This window comes from Salvelinus fontinalis, unplaced genomic scaffold, assembly GCF_029448725.1.
Source record: "Salvelinus fontinalis isolate EN_2023a unplaced genomic scaffold, ASM2944872v1 scaffold_0614, whole genome shotgun sequence".
Classification (NCBI taxonomy): domain Eukaryota; kingdom Metazoa; phylum Chordata; class Actinopteri; order Salmoniformes; family Salmonidae; genus Salvelinus; species Salvelinus fontinalis.
Window position 1 is genome coordinate 28,446 of NW_026600823.1, and position 16,481 is coordinate 44,926.

Here is a 16,481-nt window from a genome sequence, read left to right on the forward strand (position 1 = left end):
TCCTGGATCCTTCATCTGGTCCATTCTCATCCCCTCCTGGATCCCTCATCTGGTCCATTCTCATTCCCTCCCTGGATCCCTCATCTGGTCCATTCTCATTCCCTCCCTGGATCCCTCATCTGGTCCATTCTCATTCCCTCCCTGGATCCCTCATCTGGTCCATTCTCATTCCCTCCCTGGATCCCTCATCTGGTCCATTCTCATTCCCTCCCTGGATCCCTCATCTGGTCCACTCTCATTCCCTCCCTGGATCCCTCATCTGGTCCATTCTCATTCCCTCCTGGATCCCTCATCTGGTCCATTCTCATTCCCTCCCTGGATCCCTCATCTGGTCCATTCTCATTCCCTCCTGGATCCCTCATCTGGTCCATTCTCATTCCCCCTCCTGGATCCCTCATCTGGTCCATTCTGCATCCCTCCCTGGATCCCTCATCTGGTCCATTCTCATTCCCCCTCCTGGATCCCTCATCTGGTCCATTCTCATTCCCTCCCTGGATCCCTCATCTGGTCCATTCTCATTCCCTCCCTGGATCCCTCATCTGGTCCATTCTCATTCCCTCCTGGATCCCTCATCTGGTCCATTCTCATTCCCTCCCTGGATCCCTCATCTGGTCCATTCTCATTCCCTCCTGGATCCTTCATCTGGTCCATTCTCAACCCCTCCTGGATCCTCCATCTGGTCCATTCTCATTCCCTCCCTGGATCCCTCATCTGGTCCATTCTCATTCCCTCCCTGGATCCCTCATCTGGTCCATTCTCATTCCCTCCCTGGATCCCTCATCTGGTCCATTCTCATTCCCTCCTGGATCCCTCATCTGGTCCATTCTCATTCCCTCCCTGGATCCCTCATCTGGTCCATTCTCATACCCCTCCTGGATCCCTCATCTGGTCCATTCTCATTCCCTCCCTGGATCCCTCATCTGGTCCATTCTCATTCCCCTCCTGGATCCTTCATCTGGTCCATTCTCATTCACTCCCTGGATCCCTCATCTGGTCCATTCTCAATCCCTCCTGGATCCTTCATCTGGTCCATTCTCATTCCCCCTCCTGGATCCTTCATCTGGTCTATTCTCATCCCCTCCTGGATCCCTCATCTGGTCCATTCTCATTCCCTCCCTGGATCCCTCATCTGGTCCATTCTCATTCCCTCCCTGGATCCCTCATCTGGTCCATTCTCATTCCCTCCCTGGATCCCTCATCTGGTCCATTCTCATTCCCTCCCTGGATCCCTCATCTGGTCCACTCTCATTCCCTCCCTGGATCCCTCATCTGGTCCATTCTCATTCCCTCCTGGATCCCTCATCTGGTCCATTCTCATTCCCTCCCTGGATCCCTCATCTGGTCCATTCTCATTCCCTCCTGGATCCCTCATCTGGTCCATTCTCATTCCCCCTCCTGGATCCCTCATCTGGTCCATTCTCATTCCCTCCCTGGATCCCTCATCTGGTCCATTCTCATTCCCCCTCCTGGATCCCTCATCTGGTCCATTCTCATTCCCTCCCTGGATCCCTCATCTGGTCCATTCTCATTCCCTCCCTGGATCCCTCATCTGGTCCATTCTCATTCCCTCCTGGATCCCTCATCTGGTCCATTCTCATTCCCTCCCTGGATCCCTCATCTGGTCCATTCTCATTCCCTCCTGGATCCTTCATCTGGTCCATTCTCAACCCCTCCTGGATCCTCCATCTGGTCCATTCTCATTCCCTCCCTGGATCCCTCATCTGGTCCATTCTCATTCCCTCCCTGGATCCCTCATCTGGTCCATTCTCATTCCCTCCCTGGATCCCTCATCTGGTCCATTCTCATACCCCTCCTGGATCCCTCATCTGGTCCATTCTCATTCCCTCCCTGGATCCCTCATCTGGTACATTCTCATTCCCTCCCTGGATCCCTCATCTGGTCCATTCTCATAACCCTCCTGGATCCCTCATCTGGTCCATTCTCATTCCCCTCCCTGGATCCCTCATCTGGTCCATTCTCATTCCCCCTCCTGGATCCTTCATCTGGTCCATTCTCATTCCCTCCCTGGATCCCTCATCTGGTCCATTCTCATTTCCCTCCTGGATCCCTCATCTGGTCCATTCTCATTCCCCCTCCTGGATCCCTCATCTGGTCCATTCTCATTCCCTCCCTGGATCCCTCATCTGGTCCATTCTCATTCCCCCTCCTGGATCCCTCATCTGGTCCATTCTCATTCCCTCCCTGGATCCCTCATCTGGACCATTCTCATTCCCTCCTTGGATCCCTCATCTGGTCCATTCTCATTCCCTCCTGGATCCCTCATCTGGTCCATTCTCATTCCCTCCCTGGATCCCTCATCTGGTCCATTCTCATTCCCTCCTGGATCCTTCATCTGGTCCATTCTCATCCCCTCCTGGATCCTCCATCTGGTCCATTCTCATTCCCTCCCTGGATCCCTCATCTGGTCCATTCTCATACCCCTCCTGGATCCCTCATCTGGTCCATTCTCATTCCCTCCCTGGATCCCTCATCTGGTCCATTCTCATTCCCTCCCTGGATCCCTCATCTGGTCCATTCTCATTCCCTCCCTGGATCCCTCATCTGGTCCATTCTCATACCCCTCCTGGATCCCTCATCTGGTCCATTCTCATTCCCCTCCCTGGATCCCTCATCTAGTCCATTCTCATTCCCCTCCTGGATCCTTCATCTGGTCCATTCTCATTCCCCCTCCTGGATCCCTCATCTGTAGCCTTCTGCTTCATCTGGTCCATTCTCAATCTCCCTCCTGGATCCCTCATCTGGTCCATTCTCATTCCCCTCCTGGATCCCTCATCTGGTCCATTCTCATTTCCCTCCTGGATCCCTCATCTGGTCCATTCTCATTCCCCCTCCTGGATCCCTCATCTGGTCCATTCTCATTCCCTCCCTGGATCCCTCATCTGGTCCATTCTCATTCCCCTCCTGGATCCCTCATCTGGTCCATTCTCATTCCCTCCCTGGATCCCTCATCTGGTCCATTCTCATTCCCCCTCCTGGATCCCTCATCTGGTCAATTCTCATTCCCTCCCTGGATCCCTCATCTGGTCCATTCTCATTCCCCTCCTGGATCCCTCATCTGGTCCATTCTCATTCCCTCCTGGATCCCTCATCTGGTCCATTCTCATTCCCTCCCTGGATCCCTCATCTGGTCAATTCTCATTCCCCTTCCTGGATCCCTCATCTGGTCCATTCTCATTCCCTCCCTGGATCCCTCATCTGGTCCATTCTCATTTCCCTTCCTGGATCCCTCATCTGGTCCATTCTCATTCCCTCCCTGGATCCCTCATCTGTAGCCCTCTGCTTCATCTGGTCCATTCTCATTCCCTCCTGGATCCCTCATCTGGTCCATTCTCATTCCTCTCCTGGATCCCTCATCTGGTCCGATCTCATTCCCCTCCTGGATCCCTCATCTGTAGCCCTCTGCTTCATCTGGTCCATTCTCATTCCCTCCTGGATCCCTCATCTGGTCCATTCTCATTCCCCTCCTGGATCCCTCATCTGGTCCGATCTCATTCCCCTCCTGGATCCTTCATCTGTAGCCCTCTGCCTCATCTGGTCCATTCTCATTCCCTCCTGGATCCCTCATCTGGTCCATTCTCATCCCCCTCCTGGATCCCTCATCTGGTCCATTCTCATTCCCTCCCTGGATCCCTCATCTGGTCCATTCTCATTTCCCTCCTGGATCCCTCATCTGGTCCATTCTCATTCCCCCTCCTGGATCCCTCATCTGGTCCATTCTCATTCCCTCCCTGGATCCCTCATCTGGTCCATTCTCAATCCCCCTCCTGGATCCCTCATCTGGTCCATTCTCATTCCCTCCCTGGATCCCTCATCTGGTCCATTCTCATTCCCTCCTGGATCCCTCATCTGTAGCCCTCTGCTTCATCTGGTCCATTCTCATTCCCTCCTGGATCCCTCATCTGGTCCATTCTCATTCCCTCCTGGATCCTTCATCTGGTCCATTCTCATCCCCTCCTGGATCCTCCATCTGGTCCATTCTCATTCCCTCCCTGGATCCCTCATCTGGTCCATTCTCATACCCCTCCTGGATCCCTCATCTGGTCCATTCTCATTCCCTCCCTGGATCCCTCATCTGGTCCATTCTCATACCCCTCCTGGATCCCTCATCTGGTCCATTCTCATTCCCTCCCTGGATCCCTCATCTGGTCCATTCTCAATCGCTCCTGGATCCTTCATCTGGTCCATTCTCATTCCCCCTCCTGGATCCTTCATCTGGTCCATTCTCATCCCCTCCTGGATCCCTCATCTGATCCATTCTCATTCCCTCCCTGGATCCCTCATCTGGTCCATTCTCATTCCCTCCCTGGATCCCTCATCTGGTCCATTCTCATTCCCTCCCTGGTTCCCTCATCTGGTCCATTCTCATTCCCTCCCTGGATCCCTCATCTGGTCCACTCTCATTCCCTCCCTGGATCCCTCATCTGGTCCATTCTCATTCCCTCCTGGATCCCTCATCTGGTCCATTCTCATTCCCTCCCTGGATCCCTCATCTGGTCCATTCTCATTCCCTCCTGGATCCCTCATCTGGTCCATTCTCATTCCCCCTCCTGGATCCCTCATCTGGTCCATTCTCATTCCCTCCCTGGATCCCTCATCTGGTCCATTCTCATTCCCCCTCCTGGATCCCTCATCTGGTCCATTCTCATTCCCTCCCTGGATCCCTCATCTGGTCCATTCTCATTCCCTCCCTGGATCCCTCATCTGGTCCATTCTCATTCCCTCCTGGATCCCTCATCTGGTCCATTCTCATTCCCTCCCTGGATCCCTCATCTGGTCCATTCTCATTCCCTCCTGGATCCTTCATCTGGTCCATTCTCAACCCCTCCTGGATCCTCCATCTGGTCCATTCTCATTCCCTCCCTGGATCCCTCATCTGGTCCATTCTCATTCCCTCCCTGGATCCCTCATCTGGTCCATTCTCATTCCCTCCCTGGATCCCTCATCTGGTCCATTCTCATACCCCTCCTGGATCCCTCATCTGGTCCATTCTCATTCCCTCCCTGGATCCCTCATCTGGTACATTCTCATTCCCTCCCTGGATCCCTCATCTGGTACATTCTCATAACCCTCCTGGATCCCTCATCTGGTCCATTCTCATTCCCCTCCCTGGATCCCTCATCTGGTCCATTCTCATTCCCCCTCCTGGATCCTTCATCTGGTCCATTCTCATTCCCTCCCTGGATCCCTCATCTGGTCCATTCTCATTTCCCTCCTGGATCCCTCATCTGGTCCATTCTCATTCCCCCTACTGGATCCCTCATCTGGTCCATTCTCATTCCCTCCCTGGATCCCTCATCTGGTCCATTCTCATTCCCTCTCCTGGATCCCTCATCTGGTCCATTCTCATTCCCTCCCTTGATCCCTCATCTGGACCATTCTCATTCCCTCCTTGGATCCCTCATCTGGTCCATTCTCAATCCCTCCTGGATCCCTCATCTGGTCCATTCTCATTCCCTCCCTGGATCCCTCATCTGGTCCATTCTCATTCCCTCCTGGATCCTTCATCTGGTCCATTCTCATCCCCTCCTGGATCCTCCATCTGGTCCATTCTCATTCACTCCCTGGATCCCTCATCTGGTCCATTCTCATTTCCCTCCTGGATCCCTCATCTGGTCCATTCTCATACCCCTCCTGGATCCCTCATCTGGTCCATTCTCATTCCCTCCCTGGATCCCTCATCTGGTCCATTCTCATTCCCCCTCCTGGATCCCTCATCTGGTCCATTCTCATTCCCTCCCTGGATCCCTCATCTGGTCCATTCTCATTCCCTCCCTGGATCCCTCATCTGGTCCATTCTCATTCCCTCCTGGATCCCTCATCTGGTCCATTCTCATTCCCTCCCTGGATCCCTCATCTGGTCCATTCTCATTTCCCTCCTGGATCCCTCATCTGGTCCATTCTCATTCCCCCTCCTGGATCCCTCATCTGGTCCATTCTCATTCCCTCCCTGGATCCCTCATCTGGTCCATTCTCAATCCCCCTCCTGGATCCCTCATCTGGTCCATTCTCATTCCCTCCCTGGATCCCTCATCTGGTCCATTCTCATTCCCTCCCTGGATCCCTCATCTGGTCCATTCTCATTCCCTCCTGGATCCCTCATCTGGTCCATTCTCATTCCCTCCCTGGATCCCTCATCTGGTCCATTCTCATTCCCTCCTGGATCCTTCATCTGGTCCATTCTCATCCCCTCCTGGATCCTCCATCTGGTCCATTCTCATTCCCTCCCTGGATCCCTCATCTGGTCCATTCTCATACCCCTCCTGGATCCCTCATCTGGTCCATTCTCATTCCCTCCCTGGATCCCTCATCTGGTCCATTCTCATACCCCTCCTGGATCCCTCATCTGGTCCATTCTCATTCCCTCCCTGGATCCCTCATCTGGTACATTCTCATTCCCTCCCTGGATCCCTCATCTGGTCCATTCTCATACCCCTCCTGGATCCCTCATCTGGTCCATTCTCATTCCCTCCCTGGATCCCTCATCTGGTCCATTCTCATAACCCTCCTGGATCCCTCATCTGGTCCATTCTCATTCCCCTCCCTGGATCCCTCATCTGGTCCATTCTCATTCCCCCTCCTGGATCCTTCATCTGGTCCATTCTCATTCCCTCCCTGGATCCCTCATCTGGTCCATTCTCATTTCCCTCCTGGATCCCTCATCTGGTCCATTCTCATTCCCCCTACTGGATCCCTCATCTGGTCCATTCTCATTCCCTCCCTGGATCCCTCATCTGGTCCATTCTCATTCCCTCTCCTGGATCCCTCATCTGGTCCATTCTCAATCCCTCCCTTGATCCCTCATCTGGACCATTCTCATTCCCTCCTTGGATCCCTCATCTGGTCCATTCTCAATCCCTCCTGGATCCCTCATCTGGTCCATTCTCATTCCCTCCCTGGATCCCTCATCTGGTCCATTCTCATTCCCTCCTGGATCCTTCATCTGGTCCATTCTCATTCCCTCCTGGATCCTCCATCTGGTCCATTCTCATTCACTCCCTGGATCCCTCATCTGGTCCATTCTCATTTCCCTCCTGGATCCCTCATCTGGTCCATTCTCATACCCCTCCTGGATCCCTCATCTGGTCCATTCTCATTCCATCCCTGGATCCCTCATCTGGTCCATTCTCATTCCCCCTCCTGGATCCCTCATCTGGTCCATTCTCATTCCCTCCCTGGATCCCTCATCTGGTCCATTCTCATTCCCTCCCTGGATCCCTCATCTGGTCCATTCTCATTCCCTCCTGGATCCCTCATCTGGTCCATTCTCATTCCCTCCCTGGATCCCTCATCTGGTCCATTCTCATTTCCCTCCTGGATCCCTCATCTGGTCCATTCTCATTCCCCCTCCTGGATCCCTCATCTGGTCCATTCTCATTCCCCTCCCTGGATCCCTCATCTGGTCCATTCTCATTCCCCCTCCTGGATCCTTCATCTGGTCCATTCTCATTCCCTCCCTGGATCCCTCATCTGGTCCATTCTCATTTCCCTCCTGGATCCCTCATCTGGTCCATTCTCATTCCCCCTACTGGATCCCTCATCTGGTCCATTCTCATTCCCTCCCTGGATCCCTCATCTGGTCCATTCTCATTCCCTCTCCTGGATCCCTCATCTGGTCCATTCTCATTCCCTCCCTTGATCCCTCATCTGGACCATTCTCATTCCCTCCTTGGATCCCTCATCTGGTCCATTCTCAATCCCTCCTGGATCCCTCATCTGGTCCATTCTCATTCCCTCCCTGGATCCCTCATCTGGTCCATTCTCATTCCCTCCTGGATCCTTCATCTGGTCCATTCTCATCCCCTCCTGGATCCTCCATCTGGTCCATTCTCATTCACTCCCTGGATCCCTCATCTGGTCCATTCTCATTTCCCTCCTGGATCCCTCATCTGGTCCATTCTCATTCCCCTCCTGGATCCCTCATCTGGTCCATTCTCATTCCATCCCTGGATCCCTCATCTGGTCCATTCTCATTCCCCCTCCTGGATCCCTCATCTGGTCCATTCTCATTCCCTCCCTGGATCCCTCATCTGGTCCATTCTCATTCCCTCCCTGGATCCCTCATCTGGTCCATTCTCATTCCCTCCTGGATCCCTCATCTGGTCCATTCTCATTCCCTCCCTGGATCCCTCATCTGGTCCATTCTCATTTCCCTCCTGGATCCCTCATCTGGTCCATTCTCATTCCCCCTCCTGGATCCCTCATCTGGTCCATTCTCATTCCCTCCCTGGATCCCTCATCTGGTCCATTCTCAATCCCCCTCCTGGATCCCTCATCTGGTCCATTCTCATTCCCTCCCTGGATCCCTCATCTGGTCCATTCTCATTCCCTCCCTGGATCCCTCATCTGGTCCATTCTCATTCCCTCCTGGATCCCTCATCTGGTCCATTCTCATTCCCTCCCTGGATCCCTCATCTGGTCCATTCTCATTCCCTCCTGGATCCTTCATCTGGTCCATTCTCATCCCCTCCTGGATCCTCCATCTGGTCCATTCTCATTCCCTCCCTGGATCCCTCATCTGGTCCATTCTCATACCCCTCCTGGATCCCTCATCTGGTCCATTCTCATTCCCTCCCTGGATCCCTCATCTGGTCCATTCTCATACCCCTCCTGGATCCCTCATCTGGTCCATTCTCATTCCCTCCCTGGATCCCTCATCTGGTACATTCTCATTCCCTCCCTGGATCCCTCATCTGGTCCATTCTCATACCCCTCCTGGATCCCTCATCTGGTCCATTCTCATCCCCTCCTGGATCCCTCATCTGATCCATTCTCATTCCCTCCCTGGATCCCTCATCTGGTCCATTCTCATTCCCTCCCTGGATCCCTCATCTGGTCCATTCTCATTCCCTCCCTGGATCCCTCATCTGGTCCATTCTCATTCCCTCCCTGGATCCCTCATCTGGTCCACTCTCATTCCCTCCCTGGATCCCTCATCTGGTCCATTCTCATTCCCTCCTGGATCCCTCATCTGGTCCATTCTCATTCCCTCCCTGGATCCCTCATCTGGTCCATTCTCATTCCCTCCTGGATCCCTCATCTGGTCCATTCTCATTCCCCCTCCTGGATCCCTCATCTGGTCCATTCTCATTCCCTCCCTGGATCCCTCATCTGGTCCATTCTCATTCCCCCTCCTGGATCCCTCATCTGGTCCATTCTCATTCCCTCCCTGGATCCCTCATCTGGTCCATTCTCATTCCCTCCCTGGATCCCTCATCTGGTCCATTCTCATTCCCTCCTGGATCCCTCATCTGGTCCATTCTCATTCCCTCCCTGGATCCCTCATCTGGTCCATTCTCATTCCCTCCTGGATCCTTCATCTGGTCCATTCTCAACCCCTCCTGGATCCTCCATCTGGTCCATTCTCATTCCCTCCCTGGATCCCTCATCTGGTCCATTCTCATTCCCTCCCTGGATCCCTCATCTGGTCCATTCTCATTCCCTCCCTGGATCCCTCATCTGGTCCATTCTCATACCCCTCCTGGATCCCTCATCTGGTCCATTCTCATTCCCTCCCTGGATCCCTCATCTGGTCCATTCTCATTCCCTCCCTGGATCCCTCATCTGGTACATTCTCATAACCCTCCTGGATCCCTCATCTGGTCCATTCTCATTCCCCTCCCTGGATCCCTCATCTGGTCCATTCTCATTCCCCCTCCTGGATCCTTCATCTGGTCCATTCTCATTCCCTCCCTGGATCCCTCATCTGGTCCATTCTCATTTCCCTCCTGGATCCCTCATCTGGTCCATTCTCATTCCCCCTACTGGATCCCTCATCTGGTCCATTCTCATTCCCTCCCTGGATCCCTCATCTGGTCCATTCTCATTCCCTCTCCTGGATCCCTCATCTGGTCCATTCTCATTCCCTCCCTGGATCCCTCATCTGGACCATTCTCATTCCCTCCTTGGATCCCTCATCTGGTCCATTCTCATTCCCTCCTGGATCCCTCATCTGGTCCATTCTCATTCCCTCCCTGGATCCCTCATCTGGTCCATTCTCATTCCCTCCTGGATCCTTCATCTGGTCCATTCTCATCCCCTCCTGGATCCTCCATCTGGTCCATTCTCATTCACTCCCTGGATCCCTCATCTGGTCCATTCTCATTTCCCTCCTGGATCCCTCATCTGGTCCATTCTCATTCCCCCTCCTGGATCCCTCATCTGGTCCATTCTCATTCCCTCCCTGGATCCCTCATCTGGTCCATTCTCATTCCCTCCCTGGATCCCTCATCTGGTCCATTCTCATTCCCTCCCTGGATCCCTCATCTGGTCCATTCTCATTCCCCTCCCTGGATCCCTCATCTGGTCCATTCTCATTCCCTCCTGGATCCCTCATCTGGTCCATTCTCATTCCCCCTCCTGGATCCCTCATCTGGTCCATTCTCATTCCCTCCCTGGATCCCTCATCTGGTCCATTCTCATTCCCCCTCCTGGATCCCTCATCTGGTCCATTCTCATTCCCTCCCTGGATCCCTCATCTGGTCCATTCTCATTCCCTCCCTGGATCCCTCATCTGGTCCATTCTCATTCCCCCTCCTGGATCCCTCATCTGGTCCATTCTCATTCCCTCCCTGGATCCCTCATCTGGTCCATTCTCATTCCCTCCCTGGATCCCTCATCTGGTCCATTCTCATTCCCTCCTGGATCCCTCATCTGGTCCATTCTCATTCCCTCCCTGGATCCCTCATCTGGTCCATTCTCAATCCCTCCTGGATCCCTCATCTGGTCCATTCTCATTCCCCCTCCTGGATCCCTCATCTGGTCCGATCTCATTCCCCTCCTGGATCCTTCATCTGTAGCCCTCTGCCTCATCTGGTCCATTCTCATTCCCTCCCTGGATCCCTCATCTGGTCCATTCTCATTCCCCCTCCTGGATCCCTCATCTGGTCCATTCTCATTCCCTCCCTGGATCCCTCATCTGGTCCATTCTCATTCCCTCCCTGGATCCCTCATCTGGTCCATTCTCATTCCCCCTCCTGGATCCCTCATCTGGTCCATTCTCATTCCCTCCCTGGATCCCTCATCTGGTCCATTCTCATTCCCTCCCTGGATCCCTCATCTGGTCCATTCTCATTCCCTCCCTGGATCCGTCATCTGGTCCATTCTCATTCCCCTTCCTGGATCCCTCATCTGGTTCATTCTCATTCCCTCCCTGGATCCCTCATCTGGTCCATTCTCATTTCCCTTCCTGGATCCCTCATCTGGTCCATTCTCATTCCCTCCCTGGATCCCTCATCTGTAGCCCTTTGCTTCATCTGGTCCATTCTCAATCCCTCCTGGATCCCTCATCTGGTCCATTCTCATTCCCCCTCCTGGATCCCTCATCTGGTCCGATCTCATTCCCCTCCTGGATCCTTCATCTGTAGCCCTCTGCCTCATCTGGTCCATTCTCATTCCCTCCTGGATCCCTCATCTGGTCCATTCTCATCCCCCTCCTGGATCCCTCATCTGGTCCAATCTCATTCCCTCCCTGGATCCCTCATCTGGTCCATTCTCATTTCCCTCCTGGATCCCTCATCTGGTCCATTCTCATTCCCTCCCTGGATCCCTCATCTGGTCCATTCTCATTCCCTCCCTGGATCCCTCATCTGGTCCATTCTCATTCCCCCTCCTGGATCCCTCATCTGGTCCATTCTCATTCCCTCCCTGGATCCCTCATCTGGTCCATTCTCATTCCCTCCCTGGATCCCTCATCTGGTCCATTCTCATTCCCTCCCTGGATCCGTCATCTGGTCCATTCTCATTCCCCTTCCTGGATCCCTCATCTGGTTCATTCTCATTCCCTCCCTGGATCCCTCATCTGGTCCATTCTCATTTCCCTTCCTGGATCCCTCATCTGGTCCATTCTCATTCCCTCCCTGGATCCCTCATCTGTAGCCCTTTGCTTCATCTGGTCCATTCTCAATCCCTCCTGGATCCCTCATCTGGTCCATTCTCATTCCCCCTCCTGGATCCCTCATCTGGTCCGATCTCATTCCCCTCCTGGATCCTTCATCTGTAGCCCTCTGCCTCATCTGGTCCATTCTCATTCCCTCCTGGATCCCTCATCTGGTCCATTCTCATCCCCCTCCTGGATCCCTCATCTGGTCCAATCTCATTCCCTCCCTGGATCCCTCATCTGGTCCATTCTCATTTCCCTCCTGGATCCCTCATCTGGTCCATTCTCATTCCCCCTCCTGGATCCCTCATCTGGTCCATTCTCATTCCCTCCCTGGATCCCTCATCTGGTCCATTCTCATTCCCCCTCCTGGATCCCTCATCTGGTCCATTCTCATTCCCTCCCTGGATCCCTCATCTGGTCCATTCTCATTCCCTCCCTGGATCCCTCATCTGGTCCATTCTCATTCCCTCCTGGATCCCTCATCTGGTCCATTCTCATTCCCTCCCTGGATCCCTCATCTGGTCCATTCTCATTCCCTCCTGGATCCTTCATCTGGTCCATTCTCATCCCCTCCTGGATCCTCCATCTGGTCCATTCTCATTCCCTCCCTGGATCCCTCATCTGGTCCATTCTCATACCCCTCCTGGATCCCTCATCTGGTCCATTCTCATTCCCTCCCTGGATCCCTCATCTGGTCCATTCTCATTCCCTCCCTGGATCCCTCATCTGGTCCATTCTCATACCCCTCCTGGATCCCTCATCTGGTCCATTCTCATTCCCTCCCTGGATCCCTCATCTGGTACATTCTCATTCCCTCCCTGGATCCCTCATCTGGTCCATTCTCATACCCCTCCTGGATCCCTCATCTGGTCCATTCTCATTCCCCTCCCTGGATCCCTCATCTGGTCCATTCTCATTCCCTCCCTGGATCCCTCATCTGGTCCATTCTCATTCCCCCTCCTGGATCCCTCATCTGTAGCCTTCTGCTTCATCTGGTCCATTCTCAATCTCCCTCCTGGATCCCTCATCTGGTCCATTCTCATACCCCTCCTGGATCCCTCATCTGGTCCATTCTCATTCCCCTCCTGGATCCCTCATCTGGTCCATTCTCATTTCCCTCCTGGATCCCTCATCTGGTCCATTCTCATTCCCCCTCCTGGATCCCTCATCTGGTCCATTCTCATTCCCTCCCTGGATCCCTCATCTGGTCCATTCTCATTCCCCTCTTGGATCCCTCATCTGGTCCATTCTCATTCCCTCCCTGGATCCCTCATCTGGTCCTGTCTCATTCCCTCCCTGGATTCCTCATCTGGTCCATTCTCATTCCCTCCCTGGATCCCTCATCTGGTCCATTCTCATGCCCCTCCTGGATCCCTCATCTGGTCCTGTCTCATTCCCCTCCTGAATCCCTCATCTGGCCCATTCTCATTCCCCCTCCTGGATCCCTCATCTGGTCCATTCTCATTCCCCTCCCGGATCCTTCATCTGGTCCATTCTCAATCCCTCCTGGATCCTTCATCTGGTCCATTCTCATTTCCCTCCTGGATCCTTCACCTGGTCCATTCTCATTCCCCTCCTGGATCCTTCATCTGTAGCCCTCTGCCTCATCTGGTCCATTCTCATTCCCTCCTGGATCCCTCATCTGGTCCATTCTCATCCCCCTCCTGGATCCCTCATCTGGTCCATTCTCATTCCCTCCCTGGATCCCGCATCTGGTCCATTCTCATTTCCCTCCTGGATCCCTCATCTGGTCCATTCTCATTCCCCCTCCTGGATCCCTCATCTGGTCCATTCTCATTCCCTCCCTGGATCCCTCATCTGGTCCATTCTCATTCCCCCTCCTGGATCCCTCATCTGGTCCATTCTCATTCCCTCCCTGGATCCCTCATCTGGTCCATTCTCATTCCCTCCCTGGATCCCTCATCTGGTCCATTCTCATTCCCTCCTGGATCCCTCATCTGGTCCATTCTCATTCCCTCCCTGGATCCCTCATCTGGTCCATTCTCATTCCCTCCTGGATCCTTCATCTGGTCCATTCTCATCCCCTCCTGGATCCTCCATCTGGTCCATTCTCATTCCCTCCCTGGATCCCTCATCTGGTCCATTCTCATTGCCCCTCCTGGATCCCTCATCTGGTCCATTCTCATTCCCTCCCTGGATCCCTCATCTGGTCCATTCTCATTCCCTCCCTGGATCCCTCATCTGGTCCATTCTCATACCCCTCCTGGATCCCTCATCTGGTCCATTCTCATTCCCTCCCTGGATCCCTCATCTGGTACATTCTCATTCCCTCCCTGGATCCCTCATCTGGTCCATTCTCATACCCCTCCTGGATCCCTCATCTGGTCCATTCTCATTCCCCTCCCTGGATCCCTCATCTGGTCCATTCTCATTCCCTCCCTGGATCCCTCATCTGGTACATTCTCATTCCCTCCCTGGATCCCTCATCTGGTCCATTCTCATACCCCTCCTGGATCCCTCATCTGGTCCATTCTCATTCCCCTCCTGGATCCTTCATCTGGTCCATTCTCATTCCCTCCCTGGATCCTTCATCTGGTCCATTCTCATTCCCCCTCCTGGATCCCTCATCTGTAGCCTTCTGCTTCATCTGGTCCATTCTCAATCTCCCTCCTGGATCCCTCATCTGGTCCATTCTCATTCCCCTCCTGGATCCCTCATCTGGTCCATTCTCATTTCCCTCCTGGATCCCTCATCTGGTCCATTCTCATTCCCCCTCCTGGATCCCTCATCTGGTCCATTCTCATTCCCTCCCTGGATCCCTCATCTGGTCCATTCTCATTCCCCTCCTGGATCCCTCATCTGGTCCATTCTCATTCCCTCCCTGGATCCCTCATCTGGTCCTGTCTCATTCCCTCCCTGGATCCCTCATCTGGTCCATTCTCATGCCCCTCCTGGATCCCTCATCTGGTCCTGTCTCATTCCCCTCCTGAATCCCTCATCTGGCCCATTCTCATTCCCCCTCCTGGATCCCTCATCTGGTCCATTCTCATTCCCCTCCCGGATCCTTCATCTGGTCCATTCTCAATCCCTCCTGGATCCTTCATCTGGTCCATTCTCATTCCCCTCCTGGATCCTTCATCTGGTCCATTCTCATTCCCCTCCTGGATCCCTCATCTGGTCCATTTTCATTCCCTCCCTGGATCCCTCATCTCGTACATTCTCATTCCCTCCCTGGATCCCTCATCTGGTTCATGCTCATTCCCTCCCTGGATCCCTCATCTGGTCCATTCTCATTCCCTCCCTGGATCCCTCATCTGGTCCATTCTCATTCCCCCTCCTGGATCCCTCATCTGGTCCATTCTCATTCCCTCCCTGGATCCCTCATCTGGTCCATTCTCAATCCCTCCCTGGATCCCTCATCTGGTCCATTCTCATTCCCCCTCCTGGATCCCTCATCTGGTCCATTCTCATTCCCTCCCTGGATCCCTCATCTGGTCCATTCTCATTCCCCCTCCTGGATCCCTCATCTGGTCCATTCTCATTCCCTCCCTGGATCCCTCATCTGGTCCATTCTCATTCCCTCCCTGGATCCCTCATCTGGTCCATTCTCATTCCCTCCCTGGATCCCTCATCTGGTCCATTCTCATTCCCCCTCCTGGATCCCTCATCTGGTCCATTCTCATTCCCTCCCTGGATCCCTCATCTGGTCCATTCTCATTCCCTCCCTGGATCCCTCATCTGGTCCATTCTCATTCCCTCCCTGGATCCCTCATCTGGTCCATTCTCATTCCCCTTCCTGGATCCCTCATCTGGTCCATTCTCATTCCCTCCCTGGATCCCTCATCTGGTCCATTCTCATTTCCCTTCCTGGATCCCTCATCTGGTCCATTCTCATTCCCTCCCTGGATCCCTCATCTGTAGCCCTCTGCTTCATCTGGTCCATTCTCATTCCCTCCTGGATCCCTCATCTGGTACATTCTCATTCCCCCTCCTGGATCCCTCATCTGGTCCGATCTCATTCCCCTCCTGGATCCTTCATCTGTAGCCCTCTGCCTCATCTGGTCCATTCTCATTCCCTCCTGGATCCCTCATCTGGTCCATTCTCATTTCCCTCCTGGATCCCTCATCTGGTCCATTCTCATTCCCCCTCCTGGATCCCTCATCTGGTCCATTCTCATTCCCTCCCTGGATCCCTCATCTGGTCCATTCTCATTCCCCTCCTGGATCCCTCATCTGGTCCATTCTCATTCCCTCCCTGGATCCCTCATCTGGTCCTGTCTCATTCCCTCCCTGGATCCCTCATCTGGTCCATTCTCATGCCCCTCCTGGATCCCTCATCTGGTCCTGTCTCATTCCCCTCCTGAATCCCTCATCTGGCCCATTCTCATTCCCCCTCCTGGATCCCTCATCTGGTCCATTCTCATTCCCCTCCCGGATCCTTCATCTGGTCCATTCTCAATCCCTCCTGGATCCTTCATCTGGTCCATTCTCATTCCCCTCCTGGATCCTTCATCTGGTCCATTCTCATTCCCCTCCTGGATCCCTCATCTGGTCCATTCTCATTCCCTCCCTGGATCCCTCATCTCGTACATTCTCATTCCCTCCCTGGATCCCTCATCTG